Source organism: Schistocerca gregaria, chromosome 7 (assembly GCF_023897955.1).
Source record: "Schistocerca gregaria isolate iqSchGreg1 chromosome 7, iqSchGreg1.2, whole genome shotgun sequence".
NCBI lineage: Eukaryota > Metazoa > Arthropoda > Insecta > Orthoptera > Acrididae > Schistocerca > Schistocerca gregaria.
In genome coordinates this window covers 237,893,015-237,919,635 of record NC_064926.1, presented here as the reverse complement: position 1 = coordinate 237,919,635, position 26,621 = coordinate 237,893,015, and the positions used below count along the sequence as shown (strand labels likewise).

The 26,621-nt window shown below is 42.2% G+C and overlaps 1 protein-coding gene across 21 annotated transcripts in view; it reads right to left on the bottom strand.

Annotated features, from left to right (window-relative positions):
* Window positions 1-26,621, bottom strand: part of LOC126281877 (endophilin-A) — a 720,509-nt gene that overhangs the window by 508,274 nt on the left and 185,614 nt on the right. For 13 of the 21 annotated variants that reach the window (XM_049981169.1, XM_049981187.1, XM_049981161.1 and 10 more), the window contains exon 3: window positions 14,955-15,021. The exons of the other annotated variants lie outside the window; for them this stretch is intronic. The gene's annotated coding sequence lies outside the window, so the exon portion shown is untranslated. The remainder of the gene's footprint in view (window positions 1-14,954; window positions 15,022-26,621) is intronic. 21 annotated transcript variants of the gene reach the window in all.

Here is a 26,621-nt window from a genome sequence, read left to right as displayed (position 1 = left end):
AAATCGTCTGTGTTGCAGTTAAGTAAATTCCGTAACTTTGAAAGCTAATTCTGGCGGGGTTTGAGTGTGGATAGAATTGTGAACTGAACTTTCTTCAAACGTAGATTAGCGGGCTGATGATCAGGCTTAAAGACAATAAAGAGCTTAAATAGAATTACCAACTTCGCGTTCTCGTTTGAGTAAACAATTACTACCATTCCAATAACTCAATTTATTTAGGAAGATTGCTCATAGATTGTATTTCAGCAAACATGTATCGCGGCCTCCGGTGAGCGGCTATTAAATTGCAGTTTCTTCAACACTGCTTTTCTGCAATTTTTCCAGTAGCTGCTATCAGGAGAGGCGAGTGCAGCAACTACCTAAGAAACGAGGTAGGTGGAATTTCTTTCAGGGAAAGGAAACTGCGCGATAAGAGCCTGACCCGTCGCAACTGGCATCGAGGCAGATCCAGCTTTCATCAGAAAACACAACAGAGCTGCGCCCTGCCCTCCAATGAGCTCTCGCTTAGGGCTACTGAAGTCGTGAAAGACGCTGGTTTGGGGTCATTGCAATGTACACTACAGAGCGTCTTGCTCGGAACGGTCCCTGAAATAGCCGATTCATAGTAGTTCATTGCGTCACTGTGGTGCCAATTGCTGCTCAAATTGCTACTGCAAATGGAGTTTGATGCGCTGAGCAATACGCCGAACACTATGGTCTGACCTTTCGGCAGTGCCACGTGTCCGTTCGGAGCCCAGTCTTCTTCCGACCGTAGATTCTCGTAACCACCACTCTACGTACAGTGGCTACATTTCTGCCAAGTCTTTCTGCAATACTGCAGATGAAACATCCAGATTCTCGTATCTTTGTCACCTTTAAAGGAATGTTTGGCTAGTATCAACTCACCATGTCGGTATCGAGGGTAACTAATACTCACGACCTTTACAGCTCGTATTTAAAGCAGGCGTGATTTGCATCCTCATAGTGGCGCTGCTAGCGACACTCTTATGCTACTGGTATGAAAATGAGATATACAAATCAGTTCAGCGTGTGGTTTACTTGGCCAGATAAGTCAAAACTCATCACCACAAGTCAATGATGCAGTGGAGATCGTTAGATTAATAATGAAATAATTTGTACCTAACTTAGATGTAGGATTAACAGGTCCTGGGTTCATATTTCGTAATAATCCGGCACGCTTTTCTTACTTTTACTTATTGCAGGCGCAGGCAAAATCATGGACACAATGCCAACCAGTACAAAAGACTCCAACTTCAACATATCGTTTACAACAACCATCCAGCGCTCTCCGCCGTCTACCCACTAATAAAAATCCAACAATCAGCATAATGTGACACTTTGTTATTTACATAACAAACAATTGCTTTTGCTATTTTACAATGATTTCACATGATCTGCTAAAACATTTTTCCCTTAAGAATGTTTTTGTGACCAAAACGTATTACTATTACTAAATTTTGAATTACAGCACGTATCAATTTGTCAAATATTACGAATTATTTCGTCAGTATCGGACTTTAACAGTTGCCCAATGTTTCCAATTTTTTAACATTACCTAAAACTTAAATTTATTTTGTCTTTCGTATTAATGTTACTGTTACGATAAATTTTCAATTTATTTTGCGTTGATAATAGAGTGCTGCAGATACCAGTATTTTTAAAAAATATTATTTTTACGAACCACCACATACAAATTTTATTTGGGGAAAAATTCTCTGAAGAATAATCAAAACTGAGAAAAATGTAGGGAATACACGTATTAGTTTTGTGTATCGAGTCCTACAGTACTACTTTGCACTGAGAGTTACGCTACTAAAGCAAGAAGGTAAAGATTACACTTGGCGAAGACCCTCTATAAGAGGTACACGAATTTTGCTATTTCAGAAGTAGTGCAGTAAAAAAAGGAAGATGCATAAATGAGTAGTAACAAGGATTGAACAAGGCGACTTTGCTAGCGATGGTTCACTGTCTACATACGCTCTCCTTTGCCGAGACGGCAGTTTAGCATAGCCTTCAGCTACGTCATTTGCTACGACCTAGCAAGGCGCCATATTCAGTTACTATATGTCTTCGGAACAGATAATATTGTGAATCATGTACCGTCAAGAGCGACGTTCATCATTGATGGATTAAAGTTAAGTATCAAACTAATTATGTCCGCTTTCTGAATTCTCATTCCCTGTCATGTTCCAGACCTCACGTCAGTATAGTTCTTCTCTCCTCACGCCAACCTGCGTGAGCTAAAACGCGTGCATTTCGGCCTCCTCTCGTAAGACGGTGTTGGCACTTCTGCCAACACAAGAGAAGGATGCCACTTACATCATACGTAAGCCATATCTTTTCAGTAAGGAGTCTGGAGAATATATGTCGTTTCAAAGCGACAGCAAATCTATCTATCGAGAAACTCCCTCGTCTATTGGTACATTTGATGTGGTAAACCTGCGACTATAGCGGTCGCTCGGTTCCAGACTGTAGCGCTTAGAACTGCACGGCTACACAGGCCGGCAGTGGAATAGGACACTTACATCTTCTGCAAGAGAGATTCATTGAGGAGAGCTTTTGCAATTTTTTTAAAAAAACAAGAAGACATACTGACTGTGTGGACTCAAAGAAGATTTCTAATATACTGAAGCTTGCAGTGGAATGGAAAGACAGTTTGCTCATGGACTCTCTAAATCTTGAACGAAAGGTTTCGACTGTGGTTTCAGTACGCTCCCTGCACATGCTACAGAACTGTAATTTAGTTCGCAACTCCACTCGGTTGCCCGTGGCGTTTGTAAGACTGCTGAGAACAACGCTAGCAGTCACGTACTGTGAATCGCGTGCAGACCAGAACCGCCAGTTTCAAAGCGCAACGCACAAATTCCAAGTGAGAACGTCACGCGATATCGAAGGGCGCCACCTGTTGTTGCTATGAGGAAGTAAGGAAAATTCGGGTCACGTTCCTTCGAGAGCTATACCGCGTGACTGCTGTAACTAATGAATGTTCACGAGCACACACTCGCCCTCTAAGGGGGCACATAAAGATAGCCGGCCGCAGTGGCCGAGCTGTCTGGAACCGCGGGACCGCTACGGTCGCAGGTTCGAATCCTGCCTCGGGCATGGATGTGTGTGATGTCCTTAGGTTAGTTAGATTTAAGTAGTTCTAAGTTATAGGGGACTGATGACCTTAGAAATTAAGTCCCACAGTGCTCAGAGCTATTTGAACCACATATATATATATATATATATATATATATATATATATATATATATATAGTAGGCACAGAAAGAGGGCTGCAGCTAAACTGGACAACGTGAGACGAAAGTATTTTCCGTGACCGCGTTCTACAGCATTCGCCAGAAGTGTACTAATGAATGCAAGGAATATTTTTCATCAAACTCACATGGGGTTTGGAACACCGTACCTCCCGAATAGCAGTGTGACACACACTCGCTAGACAAAAGTCAAAGGTCTTCGGAACTACTTTATTTCTGTTACTATTGTCTTGTTGCCCAGATTAATTTCTTTCTATATTCTCATTCCGCAATCTCCAGTAGCTTCGCCGGAGTCGCCCGGGGGATTCTACTCGCGCACTCAAACATTGATTCCGCAAGCGACTGTGTGATTCCACAGAGCACGTAGTAGCCGGCGGCGGCGGCGGTAGTGATAGTAAGAATAGTAGTAGTAGTAGTAGTAGTAGTAGTAGTAGTTGTTGTTGTTGTTGTTTTTGGTGGTGTCGACGTCGTCATCTTAACCCGAAGACTTATTGATACAGCTCACAACGCTGGTCTATCTAGTGCAAGCGTCTTCATCTCTGCATAAATTACTGTAACCTACATCCATTTGAAACAGTTTACTGTATTAAAGCCTTCCTCTTCAGTTTTAACCCCCTCACACTTCCACGATCAAACTGACGATTCCTTTATGTCTCAGGCTGTATCCTATCAACCAAAGCCTTCTTTTAGTCTAATTGTACCGCAAATAAACACAAGAACTAGAACACTAATAAATTCCCTCAGCGCTGCCTTATTTACTATGTGTTCTGTAACAGCTCTATCAGTTAAGTCAAAATTTACGACTTTGTGAGCGCTTTCGTTTCCTGTCGCGACAGAAAATAAAAGAGGTAGTGAAATTAAATAAAACTGAACCTCAGCTGACTTCATGAATGCTCTTTCGATCGCCATTGACAGTCGCATATGGTGTGTCGCAAACCTTTAGAGTGAAAATTATAGAGATGGCAAAAGATTCTGAACTCAGTAGTTTGCAGTAAGGAACTAATGGTCGGAAGTGAATATCTTGTTCTTGTTCTTGAGAAACAACTCACATCTTACACCAAGATTTTAATCTCAGACATGTTCAAGAAATAAGATTGAACTAGCTTACCTTTCAAAATTTTTTAGCCTTTCCTAACAATCTTTTATCACACACAAATATGTTTTGCTCTGTGCAGTGTCGAAATCTGTTTTATCGAGATTCCACAACTTCATCAAGTTTCCATATGATTCTTAAGGAGAGGGAACTATTTTCAGCTTTCAAATACGATCTACAATCCCCAAAAATACAAAATTACGAAAGCAATCGGCATTTCTTGAGCTTGTGGTTGCGACGATGCTACCCAGGAGTGCAAGGGATATTGCGTGCTGGGCGTATTTCGTGCACAATGCAAGTTGCTCAACAGTTGCGTTACCTTGACTACAGGGCTAGGAATGGGGAACAACAGAGGAAATAATCGGCCGTACCTTTTCAAAGCAATTACGCCGGAATTTCGCTTAAACGATTACGAGAACCCATGGATGACCTAAATCAGGATGGCGGGGCGGGTTTCAACTTTTGTCTTTCCTAATGCAAGATCAGTTTTGTTGTACCACAGAGCTAAATCGTTCGGTTTACTTTGAAAGGCGTAAAAATATACATGGTGAATAAAAGAAGTTTTCTGAAAGACGAAAAGTGTTTTGAAAATGCGACATTTCCTAAACCTGAAGTACGAAGGGTTGAAATTTTTTATTCAATATACGGGCTGCGCGTCCCCTGATTCACATATCCCAACACTTATATAAACGTGCACCTGTAATCTAATGAAATCGCTATGGTAACCCTAGATGGTTATTTTGCAGGCTTTCTAAAATAGCACATAAGGGACGGAATCTCTCACTGGAAAAACGTTGGACGAAATGCTCAGACTTAAAAGGTAAGTAATAAAAAAGTGCTTTTTGGATTTGGAAACAAAGTCGTTAACTGACGAGTTGCGAATCTTTTTTCCTTGTCTACTTAGCTGACAGATGTGAAAATTACCGAACTGTCAGTTTAATAAGCCACAGCTGCAAAATACTAACGCGAATTCTTTACAGACGAATGGAAAAACTAGTAGATGCGGACCTCGGGGCGGATCAATTTGGATTCCGTAGAAATGTTGGAACACGTGAGGCAATACTGACCTTACGACTTATCTTAGAAGAAAGATTAAGAAAAGGCAAACCTACGTTTCTAGCATTTGTAGACTTAGAGAAAGCTTTTGACAATGTTGACTGGAATACTCTTTTTCAAATTCTAAAGGTGGCAGGGGTAAAAAACAGGGAGCGAAAGGCTATTTACAATTTGTACAGAAACCAGATGGCAGTCATAAGAGTCGAGGGACATGAAAGGGAAGCAGTGGTTGGGAAGGGAGTGAGACAGGGTTGTAGCCTCTCCCCGATGTTATTCAAGCTGTATATTGAGCAAGCAGTAAAGGAAACAAAAGAAAAATTTGGAGTAGGTATTAAAATTCATGGAGACGAAGTAAAAACTTTGAGGTTCGCCGATGACATTGTAATTCTGTCAGAAACGGCAAAGGACTTGGAAGAGCAGTTGAACGGAATGGACAGTGTCTTGAAAGGAGGGTATAAGATGAACATTAACAAAAGCAAAACGAGGATAATGGAATGTAGTCAAATTAAATCGGGTGATGCTGAGGGAATTAGATTAGGAAATGGCTCTGAGCACTATGGGACTCAACTGCTGTGGTCATTAGTCCCCTAGAACTTAGAACTACTTAAACCTAACTAACCTAAGGACATCACACACATCCATGCCCGAGTCAGGATTCGAACCTGCGACCGTAGCAGTCGCACGGTTCCGGACTGCGCGCCTAGAACCGTGAGACCACCGCGGCCGGCGATTAGGAAATGAGACACTTAAAGTAGTAAAGGAGTTTTGCTATTTAGGAAGTAAAATAACTGATGATGGTCGAAGTAGAGAGGATATAAAATGTAGACTGGCAATGGTAAGGAAAGCGTTTCTGAAGAAGAGAAATTTGTTAACATCTAATATAGATTTATGTATCAGGAAGTCGTTTCTGAAAGTATTTGTTTGGAGTGTAGCCATGTATGGAAGTGAAACATGGACGATTACTAGTTTGGACAAGAAGAGAATAGAAGCTTTCGAAATGTGGTGCTACAGAAGAATACTGAAGATAAGGTGGATAGATCACGTAACTAATGAGGAGGTATTGAATAGGATTGGGGAGAAGAGAAGTTTGTGGCACAACTTGACTAGAAGAAGGGATCGGTTGGTAGGACATGTTTTGAGGCATCAAGGGATCACAAGTTTAGCATTGGAGGGCAGCGTGGAGGGTAAAAATCGTAGAGGGAGACCGAGAGATGAATACACTAAGCAGATTCAGAAGGATGTAGGTTGCAATAGGTACTGGGAGATGAAGAAGTTTGCACAGGATAGAGTAGCATGGAGAGCTGCATCAAACCAGTCTCAGGACTGAAGACAACAACAACAACAACTACTACTTAGCTGAGAAAGCAGGCTGATTACTACTTCTGTTTTATACCTATCTCTAATGACTACCATCTCGTGTGGACGGTGAACAGTTTCCTCTCTTTGGTGTTCTACAAAATGTTTTGCTCAGGTCAATATAATGTATGGTCGTTGGCGCTTATTAAGAGAAAAAACCACTGAAGTAATGTACTTAAGGAGCAACAAACTGATACGAAAATATAGTGCTAGGAAACGAATTTTAGCTATTTTGTAACTCTGCTTTTCAGTGACGCCACATATAGTTTTCGACACATTACTAAGGTCAGATTCTGATCATGCAATCATAATACGGGATGCTTCAAGATTAATATACCGGTTTTATGGCTGTGTAGCATTTATTACATTCAATTTACAATTGCACACAACGCATATAATGAAACAGCAACTCAAACAGTTTAGTTTGTATATCCGTGCGCAAAGCGGAGAGCACTGAATAGCCAAGAGTGAGTAAAGAACGTGTAGAACGAGTGACAGTCTTTCAAGCGTAGCCGCAAGAAATCAGTTCGGAAGGCTAGTAATGAATTACCAGTTCCATTGACGTCTGTGTGGTGACGTTTAAGGAGACGCTTACATCTACGCCCTTATCTTTGCAGTTATTACGAGCTCTAAAGCCTACAGAATGCGGCTTACGTGCTAACTTTGCAAACGAAATGTTGCTGCATGACGATGAAGCTCTTGTTGATCATGTCGTCTTCAGGGAAGAGGCAACATTTCAGCTAAGTGCAGATGTTAATGGACATAATGTGCACATCTGGCGGTTAGCAGACCCCATGAGATGGTACAGTTGCAACGATATTCCCCTACACTGGATTTTATTTGTGCCATTTACGGTGGAAAGTTTATGAGACTTTCTTTCACGGTGAGGCGGCTGTAACTGGTGTTTCGTATCTTGATGAGCCAAAACTATGGCCCTTCCTCAATTGGGAGGTATTGAATCACAGAACTTTATCTGGCAGCAAGATGGCACGCCGCCTCACTGGCATAACACATTACGTGGTTGATTAAACGACATTGCACCCATCCGCTGGATTGGCCGCAAGAGGCTGGATGACCTCCAGGTTCACACACGATCTGATCCCATACGATTTTTTCCTTTGTGGGTTCATAAATGATTATGCGTACGTCCCTCCGCTACCAGTTGATCTATCCAACTTTAGAAAAAGCACTGCAACAATTATTCCAGACAATAATCAAGGTTTGGAAAGAACTTGCCTATCGACTCGACGTTGTATCGAATGGTGCTCTCACTGAACACATGTAAGAAAAACTGTTTGAGTTGCTCTTTCATTTGATGTATTATTTAAAATTGTAAGTTGCGTGTAATAAATGCAACAAAGCCTTAAAACACGTATATTCATTTTGAAACACCCTGTATTACGTCGATCCAGGGGCATTTCAATCGAAACTGCGAACTCCACTAAATGTCACTACGTATTCAATACAGGTAAATTTCAGATGCCTACCTGTCAATTGTGATTTAGATTCCCTGCTTCCTTAAATTTTTTCACGCAGTTGTTCCTTCAAAGGAGCCTCACTAATTTAGAAGGCAACTATCTCGAAAATAAGTGAATGTTTTTTCTAAAAACATTTTTTCATTGTAGACCAAACATTTTTATGCTGTTCTTGCGGTGAAAACTGCCTCTGTGCAACACTGTTTTTTAACGAGGTAGGCAGAGAGAAATCGCGTGGATGGTAGGAGAAAAAGATGCCTCGCGTAAAATCAAATGTTAAGTTCGCCACTAATGCTATACGAGCGATACAAACGATGTTCGTAGACGCTTTTAAGATACTGGCATCTACGCCAATGGAGCATCGGGATGTGTGGTTCTTATACACAGTGTCACAGACAAAACTATTTCTAATCCCTTAATATTTGTCACTTGGTTTCATCAGCCGTATTATTCAACCTGTTTTAAACCGCTTCTGTAACGAGCGTTTCTTGTTGGACACAGATTTCCGTATTTTCCTACGTGAGAGGAGTCACAGAAATAAAATAAACAAATATCCGCAGTTAATAATTTAGCAACTGGTGCCAGTTCGAAAGTTTCTATTCTCATATTCCCACTTACTGTTTAACAATGACCCTCCCCTCTTCTTAGCTCCGGTAGCACGCCAGTGTCGCGGTTCAAGCGTCAGACCTTTGCAACGCACGCGATCCCGATACTGGACGTAACTGCACCGCTGTCGGCCAAGGGAACATTTATCGGCCAACCCACATCAACTCTCCAACTTCGGTATTAGTTTTGTGAAATAGAGAAACCGCACAACAGTTGTTCAATGAATAATTTTTAACTGCTTATACAACCAGTTTCGGAGCACTTGAAGTCCCATCATCAGGTGTAAACTGTAATAATAAAAATATTGTCTTATAAGACATTTGGAAAGGTTCGCCAACTTTAAAAAAAAAAGTCAGGCAAGGAACAATGCAGTTACAATTTCTAAAATAAAATAAAAAAAGAGAGAACAGCTGGTTACTTGCAAATAAAATCACTTTACCATCTAAGGTTATCCTCGTGCTAATGTTGTCATTGAACGAAAAGGTCCATGCAAAAAAACTGAAGGGGGGAGGGTGGAGAACCTAGAAAAATCCCAAAAACTGACATCGCGATCGGATAACGAATGTTACCTCAATAATAAAACATGTGTGCCATAAAAATATGAAGAGAAAACACATATTGTGTGAAAATACATAAATTCGATGAAAGCTGTTCGCCCATACTGGCCGACCGGGAACACTAACATGAAATCTGTGCAATAGTAAATACCTGCTAGTCGTGAGTACAGAGGACGTACACGACTCACAACGCAGGCGCGGTATGAATCAGATATGCAATTGGTGAACTGTTTAAACCAGAAAAGCGGAAAGCAACAGTAGAAATGAGACGAAACCATCACAACATTAGGAGGGAAGAGAACCTGTACATCTAAAAACAAGGGAAAATATTATGTAACATACACACCTTAACATGCCTGAATAATGTCACAATTAACTAAAATATTTTTGTGATGCAGGTCAGTGCGTTGACTAATAGTATAAAGAGCATGGGAATGAAGACGACTTAAGAAAAATGTTCAAAAGTGTGTGAAATCTTATGGGACTTAACTGCTAAGGTCATCGGTCCCTACGCTTACACACCACTTAACCTAAATTATCCTAAGGACAAACACACACACCCATGCCCGAGTGAGGACACGAACCTCCGCCGGGACGACTTAAGATTTCTACTTCTTGCACGACAATGAGTATCCGATCATTCTTTGCAATACAGAAGACACTTAATACTTCGCCGTCCGGCAACACTACAGTGGTGTCGTGCGCGAAACAGCGGTCAACGGCCGGCGACACCACAGTGGTGTCGTCTGCATAGTATCGCACAGTGGCCGGTGACAGCACTTTAGCACTTTTTTCTTTCTGTTGGTACTTTGTTTAGGTAACAATAAGTTACACACGTCAACAACTTTTTTGTTTTTATAAGTATTTGTGCACTTTCGTCATGGCCGATGAAAGAGACGATACGGTTATTTACGATGAATGCGCGGTCGTCTTGTCTGACGTTCCAGACGACTTGGCCGATTGGGAAGAAGACAGAAGATATCAAAACAAAGAAAGTGAAGCAGAATCGTCGGAAGATAGTGAAATACGTCCAAGAAGAATCCTGCGAACGCTACTGTTGCCAACTGATTCGGATGAATCAGACGAATCAGACAGACAATGATTTACTGAGGACCAATAATAAATTTGGAGGATCTCCGGGTCCACACAAAGATACACAGAGCGTCGTGGATATCGTAGAATTATATAATGGGAACGGTCTATTTGATTATATTAGCATCGAAAACAACAAGTACTACAGTCAAAATTGCAATAGAAGGAAACTGGAAAAAATATGCCAAATTTATCGACATTACGGGACCCGAACTTAGAAAATGGTTTGGGCTTGCTGTCCTTATGGGAACTGTAAAAAAAGCACGGATTGATGATTACTGATCAACGAATGCGTTGATAGACACACCGATATTTCGCAAAACGATGTCCCGCAACCGATTCAGACAAATATTACCATTTTTACGATAACAACAACAAACCGGATAATGCCAACCGGCTTTTCAAAGTGCAATTCGTAATTGACTATTTTTCCAAAAAGTTTAAAGAAACCTTTAATCTAAGTCAGAACATCGCAACTGATGAAGGAATGATACCGTGGCGTGGAAAGTTAAATTTTAAACTTTAAAATCCGTCAAAAATTACGAAATATGGCATACTCATTCGGATGCTGTGTGATTGGAGTACGGCATACATTTCCTCGTTCAAGATATATTCCGGCGCTGGACAACCTTAAGCAAAAACACTGATGGAACTATAGACACCTTCTTCACCTCTACATGGATAATTATTAAAACAGTGTAGAACTTGAAGAGAAGTTACTTGAAAAGAAAATTCGAGTTTGTGGAACGATATTGGAAAATAGAGGATTTCCGGAAAAATTGAAGCGCGCAAAAGTCAATGGGTTTGAAGCTTGTCATCAATGGAAAGGTGAAAAGCGGCCGACGACAAGCCAAGTAATCCGAATAAGCGCTGACGGCGCCAAGCGAATAAATTTGTACGAGACGTGTTAAATTATCGCTAACCTGCTGCAGCTGCCATGGAATTGGCTGTCTTTGTTGTCTTTAAACCTCGTATGAAAATTTCTGTCTGTTTGACCAATATATCTGGTCGTACACAGATGGCTAGTATCGTGTGCGCCCTCAATATGCACGGCCAGCGAATATTTGCTAATGCAAAGTTTTCCTCTTTAATGTTCCCTGTCGGGCGGCGCAGGGGGACCACTTTCATTGAATTTATGTAAGTAATTCCATACAATACGTTTTCTCTCCCCGTCTTTATTACATCTTACATGTATTATGATTCTGGTGCCTTTCGGTGTCCAGTCGTGATGTCGGTTTTTGGAATTTATCTAGATCCCCTTTTTTTACTCTTTTGACATATAACTTTTACTCTATGACAAGAATGGGACAGGGATGACCTCGAGTGATTAAGTGATTTTATTGGTAAAGTACCTGTATAGTTGCGGCTGCCCCACAAAGAGAACTCCTTGTTCTCTATTAGTGAATTACTTCTGGATGAGAATCACCGGCTTTACTCCAAACATACAACGCTGACGATGTGTTTCCCGTGGAACTGGTCTCTTGAAACATCCTCGGTCGTATTATCAGAGGAAAAACGCCACTAGACGGCAGTTCTAAGAAAGAAACTTTGAAGGCCATAAAATAATTAATGGCTACAGTTTTCATGGAAGTAAAACAATTCGTCTCCACTTTAAGAAGCTCATCACTTCTGCTTCTCCAAACAGTTTCTCTTTCAGCTAACTCTTAGTTTCTCAATCTAACACACAGCTGTCACACGTTTTTGAAAGTCACGTCTTAGTTGTAGGCTTGTCTCTACAGGAAAGCTGCTGCCACAGTTCACGCGTGCCTAAAAATATTCGTCTACTGGACTCTGTGAACTGTCGAGAACACTCGGCGAGCAACTCTTGTCGGAACTAACGCGACCGAATTTTCAATTTTTCGAGTTGTGAGCTCTTATCAAAATCTCCTAAAAACATTTGGGGCCTTTTACTAATCAGAGCTGAGGGTACATAATGATTGGCTAGTTTCTTATCCAAGAGCATTGTTATTGCTGCCATTAACAACTATTCATTTTGTATTGCTGCCTGGGAGAACAATTCTTCACAGAAACTTTAGATAAAAACCTCAGTTCGCTTGTTCGTTCACTCCCCAATCATGTCCGCAGCTCGTGGTCTAGTGCCGAGCGTTGCTGTCTCTGCAACACGGGGTCCAAGGTTCGCTTCCCGGCCGGGTTGGGGATTTTCTCTGCTAGGGAACTGGGTGTTCGTGTTGTCCTCATCATTTCATCATTATCACCAACATTCGTGACAGTGACTACAGTGGATTGGGTAAAAAAAATTGGACTGTGTAAAAATCAGGACTTTATAAGGGCGCTGATGACCGCGCAGTTGAGTGCCACACAAACCAAATATCATCATCATCATCATCCCAAACATACTGTAATCATCGGTGGAGACAACCATCCAAAATTAACTGAGAAAATTACTGTTTTGTTAGTGGTGGACGTGACAAGATATCCTGCGAATCATTACCTTTTCTGAAAACTATCTAGAAAAGATGGTTTGGAAATCCACCCATGATGGAAATATTTTAGACTCAATAGCAACTAACAGACCTGACGTCTTTGAGGACGTCCCTATCGAAAGCGATATCAGTGACCATGACATGGTTGTGGCAACATGATTACCAAAGAACGAAGGGCAACTAAAACAAGTAGAAAGATGAGCTCAAATACAATGAAGTACCACGAACACAATTACCTCCTCCTTTGCAAACTAGCGTGGATTCCGAAGGCATCTATCGTGTGAAACCTTATTCGCATTTATCTCACATGACATCCGGAATTTCATGGATCAAGGCAGTCAGGTAGATACAGTATTCCACTACATCCGAAAAGCATTTGACTCAGTACTATATCTACGTTTACTGTAAGTCCGATCTTATGTAGCATCAAGCGAAATCTGTGACTGGATTGAGGATTTTTTGTGGGGAGGACGCAGCAAGTCATCTTGGATGGAGAACCATCAACAGTTGTAGCAGTAACTTCCAGTGTGCCCCAGGGAAGTGTGTCGAGATCCTTGCTGTCCGTGCTGTATATTTAATGACCCTACAGACAATATTAACTGTAACCTCAGACTTCTTGCAGATGATGCAGTTATCTATAATGAAGTACTGTCTGATAGAAGCTGCATAAATATTCAGTCAGATTTTGATGATAAGTCGAAGTGGTCCAAAGATTGGCAATTCGCTTTCAGTGTTCACAAATGTAAAATTGTGCGTTTCACAAAACGAAAAAAAAAAAGCATAGTATCCTACGATTATAATATCAACAACGAGTCGGTTGGAATTGTCCAACTCATACAAATACCTGGGTGTGTAAAACTTTGTAGGGGTATGAAATGGAATGGGATGAGCACATAGGCTCAGCCATGGGTAAACCAGGTGGCAGACTTCTGTTTATTGGTACCATACTAGGGAAGTGAAGTGCAGTTATTATTTAGAGGAGTTTGCTTACGTATCACTCGTGCGGCTCATCCAAGAATATTGCTCAAATATGTGGGCCCTGTACTAAAGAATAAAAGGGGATATTGATCGGATACACGTAAGGACAGCACGAATGGTCACGTTTGTTGTTACGCGGGAGTGTCCCAGAGATTTCATTGCCTTCGAATAATACAAATGCATGATAGTTTTTTAAAGAAACATCTGATATGACTGAAGGAAATTCTTTAATTACTGTTATTACTATTGTTGTTGTTTTAACTGATAGTTGCAAAAGTTAGAGAGAAGTAAATAGATATCGTGGTCCATTTTTGTGCCAAGTATGAGAAGCGCTGAGGAAGGAAGAGAAAGGTGACGATGATGATGTTTGGTTTGTGGAGCGCTCAACTGCACAATCATCAGCACCCGTACAAATTCCCAATCTTCACACAGTCCAAATTTAGCCACTTTGATGGATGATGATGAATTTTCTCTGCCAGTGCCCGGGCAGAGAAAATCTCCAACCCAGACGGGAATCGAATTCGGTGGGCAACAGGAGGCTCGCGGGCCGGATGCAGCTTGAGGAAAAGATTCGTGAATGAGAGAGAGAGAGAGAGAGAGAGAGAGAGAGAGAGAGAGAGAGAGAGAGAGAGAGAGAGAGACGCTGCAGAACCTTCCAAAGGAAGTTTTTAAAACAGCTATTGTAAAACGTCTTAAGCAAAGAAACAGCTTTGCGAAGCGTAAATGAATGCAAACATCTGAAGATGGGGTGGACATGAAACGAACGTACTCTCAAACAGGTGTTTCGAGGCATAATTAGTCGGCGTGGCGTGTGGGGAAAAGGATGCCATTCATATCGGTACGTTAATCCATAAAAATTAACGTCACGAGCGCTACAGTTTTGACTTCATGCGCTAAGGGCACTACTGTAGCGTCCCGTGACAAGATTTAAGCAAGTATGTGTACCAGGCCCGCGGATCACCAAAGGTTGCCCATGCCTGGTCTACAGTACGTTTATTCATTTACAAAACTGTCTCATAAAGTCTGTTTTGTTACTCACCTAATCTGCGCAGATTCGGTGACTTGATAAGCGTATAACCCGATCCTCTGACAGGTGAATTACGGTCCTGTTAACAGAAAGATTAAACAGGTCTCTGTAGCGTGAAATAGTAAAATGTTGTTGCTGTTTATTCTTCCAATGTAGGCAGTAAAATGTACTGTGTGATATAAGTAGCATTACAGCAGTTGGTGAGAGAGAGAGAGAGAGAGAGAGAGAGAGAGAGAGAGAGGAATCAAAAAGCAAGGCCGCAATTTGGAAATACTGTAGCTTCGGAAATTCGCTAGGTATTCGATTCATCATGTACTTATCCGCCGGCCGGAGTGGCCGAGCGGTTCTAGGCGCTTCACTCTGGAACCGCGCGGCCGCTACGGTCGCAAGTTCGAATCCTGCCTCGGGCATGGATGTGTCTGATGTCCTTAGGTTAGTTAGGTTTAAGAAGTTCTACGTTCTAGGGGAATGATGACCTTAGATGTTGAGTCCCATAGTGCTCAGAGCCATTTGTACTTATCCTAAACGGTACAATACGGGAACTAATCATCGAAACTGCGACATACAAACAAAATAAATTTGAACAGCTAGGGTATCAATTTTGTAGAAACATATACAAACATTCGTGGCAAGCTGAAATTGAGCTATTCCCGAACCAGGATCTCTGCCTTTTACGAGTATATGTTAGGCCTGCTGGTCTAGCAGTAAAGCGCGTGCCTGGAAACCGAGAGGTCGCGAGATTGAACCCGGTCGGACCACGGAAATTTTCAGTCTGCCTTTAATTTAGCCTTCACCTCTCAATATGGTTCTGATCCCGCGTTAAACTATAGTTCCTCTTTCGGTGGCACGAAACTGGGCTATAAGACAGACATGCCAAGTCGCCGAAGTGGTCTCCAATTGTAAGACTTGCAACCGGCCATTTAGCCACACGACATTAAATGAAATACCAGCAGTACTCCAGCAGTTATGTTTTCTGCGCACCCTTCAAGAACTGAGGCAAAGGTTGGAGCTGTCACCTAGCTTCCTGCACACTTTTCCAAGTCCCACGAAGGCTAGTGGGTACCAAGGCTAACTGTGGGGCGCTCACAAATAGCACTACTGGAAGTGAACTGTCCACGCAAGGCACCGATCTCGGGTCGATTCCCGCTAGGGCACAATAATTTTAGCTTGTCACAAATGTTCGTCGCAACGTGTAATTCGCTAAAAAGTAGAGCAATTTAATCGCTGATAAGACAATATCGCATACAATGTATGCTTTTCCAACTATTGTTAAGTGTAATAGCAGAAAATCTTGTCGACACAGTTTGTGATTACGAAGTCGCTTCGGCTTTATTAATATTTTTATCATCAGATCACAACCGGTTTCGTAACACTGAGAACCACAGCCTCAGGTGACATGTAATTACGCCATAAGAGCTAAGGAACCGGAACATGGAACCCAAATAATGAACTGATAAATGACAGTACGTCAATGAATCAAAATCAGCCAGACGTAGTGATTCAAATTCAAAACGGTCGCTGGAGTTTCCGCTCCCATCTATGTGCGCCCCCAGAACACGAAACGCGACCATATACTGTCGAAGGACGTGCTTTTCAGTGGCACGAAAGCGGCTGTGATCTGATGATAAAAATATTAAATATAGCTAAAGTGGCTTCTTAATCCCAACGATATACATACATTCCAACATTTCAGCTGCTGTTTGAAGAAGTCTGCATAATACCGAATAACTGTAGCATACTAACACAAATCTGTTCATATCGAGCGAGGTGGTGCAGTAGAACAACCATGGTTTCTCATTTTGGTGGACGGCGATTGAAATCCCCGTTCGGACATAGATTCTCCACGGTTTCCTTAAATCGCTTAACGCAAGTGCTGGAATGGTTTCTTTTTACAAGTGCAATACCAGTTCCCTTCCCCAACCAAAGCTTGTGTTACGTTTCTAAAGATATCGGCGCGATGCGACGTTAAAGCTGAACGCATCAAATCTGGTCAGAAGTCGGAAGATTGATGGAGAAAAGTCTGTCTGTCAGGCATGATAGAAATACACAATGGAAGGGCTATATTTTCATGAACTCTTGCGTGTATATTTTCAAAATCATAGCTACCTAGCTATATAGCTACTGAAATAGCGCCTGGGGAAGGAAAAATAATGCGAATTCATGTTTGGAAACGACTGTAAACATGTGCCGCGAACTTTACGCCTGTACCAGAGATGATTACGATCAGTGGTTCAGATGGCTCTGAGCACTATGGGACTTAACTTCTGAGGTCATCAGTCCCGTAGAACTTTGAGCTACTTAAACCTAACTAACCTAAAAACATCACACACATCAATACCCGAGGCAGGATTCGAACCTGCGACCGTTGCGGTCGTGCGGTTCCAGACTGTAGCGCCTAGAACCGCTCGGCCACCCGGCCGGCTTACGGTCAATGTATTGGAAAAGAACAATGTTCGTGCCAGAGTCCACCCAAAAACTTTTAGCAGGGCAGATGTTCATTTCTGTGTGCGCATTACCTAACAATGAAACATTTCTTCCAAGATAAGTGTCATCCACTTACGAATCACGCATCATTGACTGTCTATTGTCGAAGACATGTGTTAGATAATAGAATGCGAACATTGTAACACGGTGCATGGTCATCTTCATTCCTGTGGATCAATGCAGATAAAAGTGAACAGTAGTTTTTAATCCACTCAACAGAAGGAAGCTGTTTCAAATACTTGAAAAAATGCTGGAGCAGAGTGGCTATTATGCTTCCATGAAAATAATTTTGTGAATGACGTTAAAGCAATTCGAGAGGTAGGAGCCAACCGCCAGCCAATTCTGGATCTTTCTTAAGCGTCACGTGCTCGCTGTGTTGCCTGTTTTCTAAGGACATACAGAGAGCAGGTCAGCAACTGGAAGCAGTTAATTCCATAAATTATCTGGGAGTACGCATTAGGAGTGATTTAAAATGGAATGATCATATAAAGTTGATCGTCGGTAAAGCAGATGCCAGACTGAGATTCATTGGAAGAATCCTAAGGAAATGCAATCCGACAACAAAGGAAGTAGGTTACAGTACGCTTGTTCGCCCAATGCTTGAATACTGCTCAGCAGTGTGGGATCCGCACCAGGTAGGGTTGATAGAAGAGATAGAGAAGATCCAACGGAGAGCAGCGCGCTTCGTTACAGGATCATTTAGTAATTACGAAAGCGTTACGGAGATGATAGATAAACTCCAGTGGAAGACTCTGCAGGAGAGACGCTCAGTAGCTCGGTACGGGCTTTTGTTGAAGTTTCGAGAACATACCTTCACCGAAGAGTCAAGCAGTATATTGCTCCCTCCTACGTATATCTCGCGAAGAGACCATGAGGATAAAATCAGAGAGATTAGAGCCCACACAGAAGCATACCGACAATCCTTCTTTCCACGTACAATACGAGACTGGAATAGAAGGGAGAACCGATAGAGGTACTCAGGGTACCCTCCGCCACACACCGTCAGTTGGCTTGCGGAGTACGGATGTAGATGTAGATGTAGAGTTGTTTACCGTGGGTGGATGCACACTGGCCACACTATCAACCATCAGTGCAACCTGTCAACCACAAAGTTATTTTATTAGAGCTATAATTATTTTTCAATACAGATCACAATGGCTCAAAACAATTTCCTCTTCATCTTAATCAATGAAAGATAAGGTGTAGTAACCTGCTGTAGACAATGATGGCTCAACTGAATCAAAATGCTTGCCTAGTGTGGTATTAAGGGGTGTAGTAGTTAACTTTCCTTTCACTGTGACCACAGGATCCAACGAAATCAGTGAAACAACCACACAATTATTACAACCTCCACCATGCTCCACTACTGAAAACGACATGCATTCTGTACCCTTTCACTGTACAAGCCCAGAATTGTCTTGCGGGTTCAGACTTCACTGAAGAAGGCAAAATTAAACGAAGATAAAGCCATTTTGTGTTAACGCGTAAGTCAAATGCTTTATATTGTGAACGGGGACAACAATGTGTGCTTCTCGTATAACATGAAATTAACTTCTAATAGTTCTTAAGTTACACCATTATCTTCTTCTTTTACTACTTCTTCCGTTCTTTCTTTTCGTTCTGGCTCTATCAATACCGCGTTAATTTACGCCAGCTTGGTCCTTCTGGCCTTTACCCTAATCTAATATTCTTTCATTCTGAAACTTTGCAACCCTCTTCCTCCTACTATCTATGATGATTTTCCCTGGGTCTAACTCTGTCCTGGAAACCTGTGTATGCCTGATTTTAGGAAAAGAAAACAATGACCCTGTAGTAAGTCTCTGATCCCAGTATTCCCATTTCTTCTAGGTCCGTTTGTACTTCTTGGCTCTAGAAACAAACTGTAAGGCACTGTATCATTTGGTGTGTCAACCTCCTCTACTCCATTCTTACAAGTGCCCGAAGAACGTGATACTTTTCCTCCTGATGTCCACGATTCTCTCCATCTGGATACAGAGTTCTCGGTTAGCTAGCGTTGTATATTGACTTCTAATGATGACCTGCAGCCGTCTAGAACGAAATTAGAATTGTATTAATACCTTCAGCTGCTAACGGGCGTTGATATATATCAACGGGGACAGGTGAAAATGACCTCCTTCTTCTGTGCGGATGCACACGTATTCCCCGAACTCTTACGGGACTTAGTAAGAATGTCATCCACGAGTAATGAGTTTGTTGGGGTGGGACACTACGAATGAAGTTTGTGGACTTACAAGGTGAGAATGTGGGCCTCGAGGGAGGCGTGTGCGAGATAGTCCCTGCAGTCGCGCTATCCTCTGTGTCCTCGGTGGCTCAGATGGACAGAGGATCTGCCATGTAAGCAGGAGATCCCGGGTTAGAATCCCGGTCGGAGCACACATTTTCACCTGTCCCCGTTGATATATATCAACTCCCGTTAGCAGCTGAAGGTATTAATTTTGTATATTGACTGTCTCCACTTCTTCAGCGTGGAGTTTCACCTGAGATACCCTCGCGTCACCAATTGTAGTCCAAGTACTCCTGTTCTTACTAGGTTCAGACGTCCTGCTGCGTATAACGCTTCAGGGTGGATCACTGTCTTGTAGTGTCTCAGTTCTACATCGATCGAGATATTATTCTCATTGCAGATCCTCAAAGCTAAATTCATTTTACTTGTTCGTGTTCCCATTACTTCTTCCTGTCAGACCAATATCTGCCCAATCTCCTAGGTATTTAAATCTCTCTACATCTTCTGAATTGTTCCTTCTCCTATTGTCATCTACCCACGGTGGAGTTTTCCACTGTTCATAGTTCATGACTGGTAGTCGAAGACAGAGCAAAGGAAGTTGGACATTTACATTACTATCTTACAGTGTCCAGAAAGCCGAACAAATGCACACGGAGGTTTCGTAATAGACGTCATGCTAATATGCAGACAGCTATCGCCATGTACAGAAACTTGCGAAACTTGGTTTCTCAAGACGCAATGATCAGGTCAAATTTAAAGACAAGAAACTGTTCGCACAGTAAAATTTGCAAAAACACAAAAAAAACTACTGAATCGTGTCGGAGAACAGTTATCAATAAATGCCAGTGAACCAGACTATGCAATGAACACTTCGAAGAATTCAGTGTAGAGAGTATTGGCAGAACAACATTACAATCCTGTCGCTAAAAACTTTCTAACCGAATTTACAAACTTAAAACGGTGTCATAATCTGCTCTTTAAGAAGTAGACTCTCATGTTGAAGGTTTAACACAATAAGTCAAGTATTTAACTTAGAAACTGTGTACACGTCTTAAGGCAATGTAACTCATGGCGCGCTATTACCAGACTATATTCATCCAGAATTTGAGAGTTTGAGCACTTAAAGACCTCCAATAAAATTTACACAATATCTGAAAGCTTTTAGAAACTTTTTATCGCTGACATCTCCCCACAAAATAAATGAAAAAAAGATTATAGCTTACTACATTTTCGCTGTTCATGCAGTAACTTCAACAAGAGCCATGAATTTTATCGATTACTTGTTTCCTACTGAGCGTTAGGCAACCCCTTCGACATCCCTTTGGTACAGTTTGCCTACTTTTAGGCACTACAGCAGCTGCCAGGCTGAAATGGTGTCTACGTTCCAGACAGACATTCGTAACGCACTCAACCAGTCGTGTGGGTGACACCGAGGGTACTGATGAACTGGGGGGGAGGGTCTTAAAGGGACCCATTCACGCAAATGTTAATGCTGCAATCCCGCGTGATCACGCCACAGGAAGACGGAAATAGGAGGACTGAAAAATCGTAAATATCCTTTTATGCTTCGGATCACGTTCAAATTTCCTCGAATGGTTGCAGCCTGAACACCAGAGCACAATTGCAGTCGCACTGCACGCCAAAGAGGTGTAATCAGTTTCAATCGGATTGCTAACCCGCGATGTCCTTAGAGAACAGTTGTAGTGACTGAGATACGCCAGTAATACCATAAATTGTTAATAACGTCGTCGTGCTGCTCATTGCACTGCAAACTGTCTTTATCAACCACGAAATACGTATGAATCAACGCTCCAAGGAAAGGATGTTATCACTAACGCCCTTTGTGCCACCTCTGAGGTGATCTCGTGTCGATTCTGACCAGCGGTGTGTCTTAAATGTTTTTCTCGGACACTCCCACAAAAACTGCGTGATATCGACGCTTGGTGTCGCGGTTCTTACCTACACCGCAGACGTGTCACAAGAACGGATGAAATGTGGGTAAGAGGGGTTATGACGACCGTCTCATCGTGTGACACATCCAAGGTAGCGTTGGGCAGAATTGGACTGAAATTTGGTGCCAATGTGACATCATTAATCCACCTTACAGCCCACATGAACTCTGAAGTTGTCGCCATTTTTTCGCATGTGTCGACACCTTGTTGTTGGAAGCGCCACCGAGCACGCGGGTGACGTCGCAGGGCACTACGCTTTACATCTTTACAGAGGAAGGTTGTAGGCACCTTTGAGCCAAATGTCGAACTTACGCGTCGCAATGAGAGACAATTACGGGGTTTCGAAAAAGTGGTCCTTTAACTTTGTTGCGCAGTCTATTTTCCAAAGTCATCATTGCCCCATAGGTATCACAGAATGCATACATGAAGGACATGTGGTCTGCTTTCGTGAACGGATTCATAACCATTAAAAGATACAATTTTCCTCAGATTTTTCAATATTACAAAAACCGAATGCTGTCATAACGTTTAATTCGACAATACAGCTTCATAAACATTCTGGAGAACAAATATATTACGGGCAAAGTGCAACATCGGTTAATGCCGGAAGTGGCCGGCCAAGTCAGGAAATGGCAAGTGTCCGATCTTTTCTTGAGTTCGAGATTTGGTGAGCCAGTTTGCGAAATGTCGTGAACTCATCAACCAAAGTAGGGAGTGAACCTATGTGAAGAGTCTGTATTACAGGGTGACCGAAAAGTCTTTCCCTGATTACATAAATTGACAACTCAGGCTAGAAGTAAGATACAAATATGAAACTGGTGTCTAATTGTTTACATACTATCAAAGTTTTTTTTTCACACATCAATAAACTTCCACATCGTTCAGGCTTTGTTGCCCAATGACAGTACACGTCGATATGACTTTGCGGTCGAAATGCTATCACATATTGAGGACGATGATGGTTATCTCAGACGAATTGCCTTTTCCGACGAAGCGACCTTTTTTGTCAGTGGAGTAGTGAATCGCCATAATGTGCCCATTTGGGATTCACAACCCCCTGGCAAGGTCATGGAGTGCACCAGAGGCAGACCAAAGGTGAATGTTTGGTGCGCGCAATTGCACGATCGAATTATCGGGCCATTCTTCTTCGCTGAGGCTATCTTCACATCTGCAGTGTATTTGGACATGTTGCAACTGTATGCTGTTCCTCAGCTGCTTCAGTATGACCCCGATGTCTTGTTTCAGCAAGACGGTGCACCGCCTCATTGGGGTTTGGACGTCCGTGCCTATCTCTATATGACCTTTCCTGGGCGATGGATTGGTCGTGAAGGGGAAACGGTTTGGCCTCCTGACATAACCCCATTAGACTTGGATAACCACAGTCGTTGAATCGATCCCTCCAGTGATGTTGGTTAATGTGTGGACGGAAATTGAATATCGCCTAGATGTGCTACGTGCTACCAAGGGTGCCCATGTGGAAGTTTACTGATGTGTGAAAAAAAACTTTTGATAGTTTGCAAACAATTAGACACCAGTTTCATATTTGCATTTTACTTCTAGCCTGAGTTATCAATTTATGTAATAAAGGGAAAGACTTTTCCGACACCCTGTATTTCAAACTTGATACAAGTTATTGGTTTTATCAGAGTCACCTTTTTCAGTCTTTATTACTTGAATGATGTCAACTTTTATGACATTTAGAACAGCACAACAGTTTCTTATTTCTACACTTGCAGCCATATGTTGCGAATTTATTCGCGAAATGCATCGAGTATACCCTTGGCCGCAACTCAGTTACTGCGAAGATGATATGGTTCGTAATGATCTTCTTCTGTAGAGATGGATTCCACCGTGCACAGTTTCTCGTGCAAATTGATAAACTCACTTTTGGTAATCAGTTGTTTTAGAATACCATTCTCTGTTCTTTGCTTTTAGAAAGCAGTCCCGACGTTCATGACAACTGCAAGAACGCTTCAGGGATCACCACGATCTCTGTCAATATCTGCTATATGGACGGAACAGTGTCCCCCACCTTTGCTGGGGGGAATTTTGCATTTAAATTTTCAAGCATTTTCACACCTTGCATTTGCAAACTCACATGGGCTCATGACCTTTTTTTACCTGTTTCATGTTTATTTTGACACAGTCTGCAAGTAATTTTCTCTCCATATCCTTCGTCGCTTATTCCACAAATTGCACAGACATCTTTGCTGCAGGATACATAACAACGGGTTGCACTACACTCTGATTAAGACACCATACACAATATTTTCGCATTGTTATCGCCAGAGAACTAGACTGTAGATTCCGATGACTCCACTGCCATGGCGGTACTTCATTATCGGGGGGTGGGGGGAGTTCCTGATTTATAGCATTCTCCAGTTCTCAATGTCTTCATCCGTCACTATGTCGTCCATAACCTATATGGACAGATTTGAGGTACTTAGACCCACTTTTGCTTTGCAGCTAAACATGGCCTCAAATGGCGACTCCTGAATGCCTTGAAGAAACAAGCGGTTTTTCACGAATTGAATAAATCTGAGATTTCAGCCCAATGTATAGAGTCCTTCGTCCGCATTCATGTCATTATCATATTCAGAACATCCTGGTTGGGGCGTCGACGGAGCCTTGGTTTCGACTATGCCTAAGTTTTCAATGTGCCAGTTACAGTGTAGATTACATGTTTTTTTTTTTTAATTCATTTATAGCTTGGATCGAAAATTCTCTCCCGTTATCTGACTGAAGCACATATGGACCGTCTATAGTAGTGAATATATCGAGCAGCTGGCAAGCAACTTCTTCTGCTCTCTTGATTTTCAGAGGGTCGTAATAATATAATCTTGGTTAAATGAGCCTGATCAATAATGGCTGTTCAAGCAATCAGATTCATTGATGATATTGCGTTTGAGTCGGAAGGTTATAGAATAACTAAAGGGAAGCCGGCCTCTAAGAACACACATGGCTCCAGCGTTTTTGGAACAGCCTTTTTAATAAGACGTGATATGGTGGATTCTGTCATCGGATTCACATCAGCTAACGAACGCATCTCTGTGTTGTCCCTAAGATGCGGCAACAAGGAATACTCTATTGAAGAAAAAAACAAAAAAATGTTCTAATGGCTCTGAGCAGTATGGAACTCAACTTCTGAAGTCATTAGTCCCCTAGAACTTAGAACTAGTTAAACCTAACTAACCTAAGGACATCACACACATCCATGCCCGAGGCAGGATTCGAACCTGCGACCGTTGCGATCTCGCGGTTCCAGACTGCAGCGCCTAGAGCCGCACGGCCACTTCGGCCGGCACTGTAAATGCACAAGCTCCAGTTAATGATGACAACAAGACAAACCCTGAAAAGGACCAAAGTTTCTGGCAGATGATAGAAGATGAGATCAGCAAGATCCCCGATCACCACGTCAAACTACTGATAGGTGACTTCAACGCTCAACTGAGGAAAGAACGACGGTACCACGACATACTGAACTGTGTAGGCTGCATCAGTTGAAGATGATGTCCACAGTGTTTCCTAGAAAAGCAAGATACCAGACCATTAGGCAGTCACCAAACGCTGCTATTGGATCATTTAAAATCAATCATGTTGCACTCAGTTTAAAGAGTAGGAAAGAGATCATGAACGTCAGAGTACGCAAAGGTTGGAATGTTGACTATGACCATTTCTTCACAAAAATAAAGACCAGACTACTACCTAATCGAAAGGTACCTCCTACCACAGTTCCACCAAGGAACGATCCACAATTCTTTACAAAGAATAAAGAACGCTTTAAAACTGACGTCATGCAAAAAGAAATGAAAGACTGGAAGCAACTGAGATCCACTGTAAGCGAGGCGACCAATAATCTCGGGCAACCTCGAAGGAAGCAACGTCATAGGTGGTGGAATTCTGAATGTGACCTTGCAGTTGACGAGCGTGCCACAGCTTGGAGGAAGTGGAAGTCGACTAAACGACATGAAGACTTTCAGAATGGTGCGGAAACTGACAGACAAGAGCATCAGGCGTAGGAAGAGATCTTCCAGTTAATCAAGGCTGGAAAAGTTGGATGAAGAATTTAAAATGTACAACACCAGAAATATTTATCGGGCCCCAAAGAGGAACTCTCACGGTATAAACCGCAATGCCTTCACTTTAAAAATACGGCCGGCGAGCTGGACACTAATAATCTCGAGAACGTGGAACTTTTGGCAAACTATTTTTAGCAATTGCTTAATTGTGAAGAGCGCACGAAAAGACTGCCTGTTGAAGATCCTCAAGAGATACACTTACCATCTAACCCACTAACTATACAGTAAGTTGCTAATGCCATCAACCATCGTTGAACTGCAAGGAACCCGGGGAAGATGGCATCATTGCAGAAGCTCTGAAAGCAGATGGAAATACGATCACAGAGGCCCTACACCGGATCTTGGTAGACTGTTAGGAGACTGACAGGATCCCTGATGACTGGAAATAAGGATTTCGACGTGGAAGGTCCTGTACCGAGCAGATCTTCAATGTGAAAACAATTCTCCAACTAAAAGAAAAGCTTATGATTCCATCGACCACCAAACACTCCTCTTAGTACTCGAAGAATGAGGTGTGGTTTACAACACACAACCTCACCAAACCGACTCTCACGGATACAATCTCTAAGATGAAATTCAGAGGAAAACTATCTCGGAGTTTCAACATCAGAACGGGAGTACGACAGGGCGATGGTCTATCACCCAGTCTGTTTAATCTGGTGCTTGATAAAGTCATCAAAACCTGGAAATGTACTCTGTGGGATCTACGAATCAAACCTGTTACCACCGGAGCCGGGACCCGAAGAATCGAGATAAGGTGCCTTGTTTTCGCAGATGACATTGCAATCTTAATAACAACTCTAAGGATGCTGTCATCGCTCTCCAAGACCTGCATGAGATAGCGATGAAGTCAGAGTTACAAATATCGCATGACAAGACCAAATACTTTGAGAACCGTCACTCCAATAACACCCTTTTG